The 4,866-nt window shown below is 43.3% G+C and overlaps 1 protein-coding gene across 1 annotated transcript in view; it reads left to right on the forward strand.

Moving 5' to 3' along the window:
- The first annotated feature begins 237 nt into the window (after positions 1-237).
- LOC138259383 (uncharacterized) overlaps positions 238-4,866 on the forward strand; it is a 62,004-nt gene continuing 57,375 nt past the window's right edge. The window contains exon 1 of the mRNA XM_069207096.1: positions 238-248. The gene's annotated coding sequence lies outside the window, so the exon portion shown is untranslated. The remainder of the gene's footprint in view (positions 249-4,866) is intronic.

Genomic DNA, 4,866 nt, shown 5'->3' on the forward strand with positions numbered 1-4,866 from the left:
GCAGTTTAATTGTTAAGCACATAATTTATTTGATTTTTTTGTCTAAATTTCCTTGTCCATTTCGTAGAGTGCAAGATTGGTAGTAATGTTACATATATTACTGCGACTACAATGTTAATGATCATTATTTTCGTATTTCAATTTTTAGGGAGAAGAATTGGGCAGGCCTAATTAAATGGGAGCAGGAGAGCTATTATATCTTAATCCTTCTATTCGTTTGGAAGGAGTAATCAATGGATAAACGCTAAGTACCAATATTTGATTTTGAGTTGTACAGTGTTTAGAGTAGATCTATTAATATTAAATAAATGGTTGATAGAGAATCAGCATTATGCAGTAATTATGTAATACATTATTTATATATATTTAGACAAGTTCCTATAATTGTTGGTAACATTGGTATTCAGCAATGACATTCCAAAATGGCCGACAGTCTTCCATTAGATATTCACATATTTTGCTTTTGTCCTTTTATTATTTTTATGAAGTGTTTTGCAGTTTGGGTCGAATAATAATGGTTGACGGACTACTATTGCATTTCTATTAACTATACTTGTGACCAAAGAGGAAACGCATAGAGGTTTTTTCTACCATTCCGATTTAGTATATGCACGCTGGAAAAATACAAGCCGTGGTTCGTGGTCTCTACTTTTCAGGATATGCTGAGTGAGCAGGCACAGAGTTTGTTGGAATATTTGGGGTTAGCCACCCCACCACGAGTTCACCACATCTAAAGTGGGTGGGATATGGAGAAGCTAGACGGAGAGATATATATATATATATATATATATGTATATATGTAAAAATTATTTTTAGGGTGGGTATATGGGCCTGGAAAAAGCATAAAAATGCTACTAGTAACTGTAATGTACTTGACCCGAAACAGTTCTCAGATTGTGTGATCCTAGGCAAATAGTTTAGTCGCCCTTTTCTTCATTCTCACATATGATTGCACCTTCAAATATGTGAGCTCAGCATTTCTGCAGCACAAAAAACCTCTTTAGTTTTAATAGACTAAAGTTTGCTGCATGCGTCACAAGAATCTAGCCCACATACCCATGACGTCTAGCCCACATAACCCAAGACTACTTTTAGTTTATTAAAAACATTGGCATCAGGGCAGAAGTGTTTCTCAGTTTGTTTAACCCCTCAATTTATTATTAAACAATGATGTGGTAACATATTGTCATCTACACACAGTAACTTTCCAAGAAATGTCCAAAAACCTCTCCACTAAGTTGCAGCTCATCACACAGAAATATTAAAAAAGGGCTTTCACATCTACTGAAATATATTTTGAAATGTATGCACACTTGACTTAGTCATTTAAATGTTGTGTGTTAGGAAAAAACTGACACCCTATATACTTTTATTTTACATTCTAAGCAGCAGGTCACACAGTTCACCTTATAAAGTCCTGGAACTCTGCAGTCAGAAGGAAAATTAATTGGAAGAAAAACTAACTTCTGACCTATGTCTGTGAACACAGAGCAAATGTGACATTAGAACAAGATTTAAAGGCATCTTTTATTGCCCCTCCACTTTTCAACTGAACAGAACACCTGCTCAGTGCCAACTCCACAGAAGGGGCGAGTTAAGTCCTAAGAATAGCTGGACCTGATCAAATAAGACTCGCCAGTGTGAGCAGTCGAGTAGATTTTTCGAGCCCTGGCTATGGGTTTTTAGATGGCAAGGGTAATTTTAGGGTTGGTATGGGGTTTTGGGTGGCAGTGGTAACTTTAGGGCGAGTATGGGTTTTTGGGTTGCCAGGATAATTTTAGGGACTAGGGTGGCTATGTGTTTTTAGTTAGCAATGGTAGTTTTAGGGTTCAGGGTGGGTATGGGAGGTGGTTGGATTAACGTATAGTAATTAATATCACTGTGCATTAAAAAAACATAGAATTTTACTGAAAAAAAAACAAAGGTTACAGAAACGTTCTAGTTAGGTTCACATTTTAAGCATACAAAACCATAGAAATTCAGCCGTTATAGCTAGTTATCTCAAGCAACTATAACTCGTGCCTTAAGGTAACTATAACTCGTGCCCTTGCCATACACTGCTAATCACCCAAGATATTACAGCACATCTTTTAGAACACCATTGACAATGTTACTGTAAAATTGCAGTAAAACTATTGAAAGAAACTGTGCATGGCAGAGGCGTGAGTTCTAGTTACCTTAGGGGAAGAGTTATAGTTACTTTAAGTATGTGTATGTGTGTGTAAGTTGTTTTTCTTCGAAGAAGTCTTTTCGAGTCAAGAGATTGAGGGACTCCTCCCATTTTGGCTCCATTGCGCATGGGCGTCGACTCCATCTTAGATTGTTTTCTTTCCGCCATCGGGTTCGGACGTGTTCCTCTGCGCTCCGTGTTTGGGTTCGGAAAGTTAGTTAGATATCGGAAATAATTTGATGTATTGTTTGCGTTCGGTATCGGGTTAGTTATCACAGATCGACACCGAATTTTGAAGAGCTCCGGTGGCCATCGGGGTTTCGATTCCCCGGCGGGGCCTGGTCGGCCCGACCACATGCGTCTACAAGACTAATGGAACGGACCCCATTCCGGTTCTGCCCCGAATGCCACAACAAGTATCCTTACACAGATCAACATTTGGTCTGTAATTTGTGTTTGTCTTCCGAACACAAAGAGGATACCTGTGAGGCCTGTCGAGCGTTTCGATCGAGGAAAACGCTGAGGGACCGGAGAGCGAGAAGACTTCAAATGGCGTCTGCACCGTCAGGACACCAAGACATGGAGGAAGAAGAAGCCTTCTCCATTGCTGACTCTGACTCTGACGAGGCCGAAACAGAACTGACGCCGAAAACCGTGAGGAAAACAGCCCCGGCCAAAACTCACGTTAAAATCATCAGAGCCCAGGGGACGCCACCGCCGGCAGGCCATGGCTTAACCCAAAAAATCGGTGACCGTCCATCAGCACCGAAAAAGGGCACACATGTGTCGAAGTCATCCGACTCCGGTCGAGATACCGGCACAGAAAAGACTCGGCCCGAGACACCGGGTCAGAACAATCTCGACATCGAGATACCGGCACCGAGATGACTCGGCACCGAGAGATCCGAACACCGAAACACAAAAAAGTGGCTTCGGAGCCGAAAAAGATGGTGGAAAAGGTTTCGATCCCGAAACATCCAGCTTCGGAGCCGAAAACAAGTTCCTACACCGAGGAGCAAGGGCTTTCCACACAAATGCAAAGCCATAAATTCGGACAGGAGCTAGAGGCAGGGGAGCCAGATTATACACAGAGAAGGCTCCATATCCAAAAGGAAACAGGGAAGATAAGAACTCTCCCTCCTATAAGGATGAAAAGGAAACTGGCTTTCCAAGAGAAGGATAAACCACCACAAGCAAAGGTGGCAAAACAAGTAACTCCGCCACCATCACCTCAGCGCTCACCGCAATCATCACCAATCGCTAGCCCACCTATGGTGCAGTCTCCAACACACACAAGCATGAGCCAAGATGACCCAGATGCATGGGATCTTTATGATGCGCCTGTGTCAGATAACAGCCCTGACTGTTACCCAGCAAGACCATCACCACCTGAAGACAGTACTGCTTACACACAGGTGGTGTCCAGAGCAGCTGCTTTTCACAACGTGAAACTGCACGCTGAACCTATCGAAGATGACTTTTTATTTAATACTCTGACGTCCACACATAGTCCGTACCAGAGTCTTCCAGTGCTACCGGAAATGTTGAAACACGCCAAGCAAATATTTCAAGAACCCGTTAAAGGCAGGGCCATTACTCCTAGGGTGGAGAAAAAGTACAAGCCTCCACCAACAGACCCTATGTACATTACGCAGCAACTGACAACGGACTCAGTAGTAGTTAGCGCAGCACGTAAAAGGGCGAATTCACACACCTCCGGAGATGGACCACCACCCGAAAAAGAAAGGCGCAAGTTCGACGCAGCGGGAAAAAGAGTGGCAGCACAAGCAGCCAATCAATGGCGCATTGCGAATTCACAGGCTTTGCTGTCAAGATATGACAGAGCCCACTGGGATGAAATACAACACTTTATTGAACATCTGCCCAAAGAATTCCAAAAACGTGCACAACAGGTGGTAGAAGAGGGCCAAAGTATCTCAAATAACCAGATACTTTCAGCAATGGACGCAGCAGACACAGCTGCAAGAACTGTAAATACAGCAGTGACAATTCGGAGGCATGCATGGCTGCGCACCTCAGGATTCGAGCCCGAAATCCAACAGGCTGTGCTTAATATGTCTTTTAATGGACAGCAGTTGTTTGGGCCGGAAGTGGACACTGCTATCGAGAATTTGAAAAAAGATACAGATAGGGCCAAGGCCATGGGCGCGCTCTACTCCCCACAGAGCAGAGGCACTTTTAGGAAGACACAATTTAGAGGGGGGTTTTGGGATCAAACCACAGAATCCTCAACTTCACAAACCAGGCCCACATACCAAAGCCAGTATCGGAGAGGAGGCTTTCGGGGACAATACAGAGGGGGACAGTTCCCTAAGACTAGAGGGAAGTTCCAAAGTCCCAAGACCCCTCAAAACAAACAGTGACTTCAGTGTCACAAATCCCCAACACGTAACACCAGTGGGGGGGGAGACTAACAGATTTTTACCAAAATTGGGAGGAAATAACAACGGACTCGTGGGTCCTAGCCATCATCCAACATGGCTATTGCATAGAATTCCTACAATTACCACCAAATGTGCCACCAAAAACACACATGTCCAAACAACACATGGATCTATTACAGATAGAAGTCCAAGCGTTGTTACAAAAACATGCAATAGAACTAGTACCCAATCATCAAAAAGGGACGGGGGTTTACTCCCTGTACTTTCTCATACCCAAAAAGGACAAAACTC

Source organism: Pleurodeles waltl, chromosome 9, assembly GCF_031143425.1.
Source record: "Pleurodeles waltl isolate 20211129_DDA chromosome 9, aPleWal1.hap1.20221129, whole genome shotgun sequence".
Lineage (NCBI taxonomy): Eukaryota > Metazoa > Chordata > Amphibia > Caudata > Salamandridae > Pleurodeles > Pleurodeles waltl.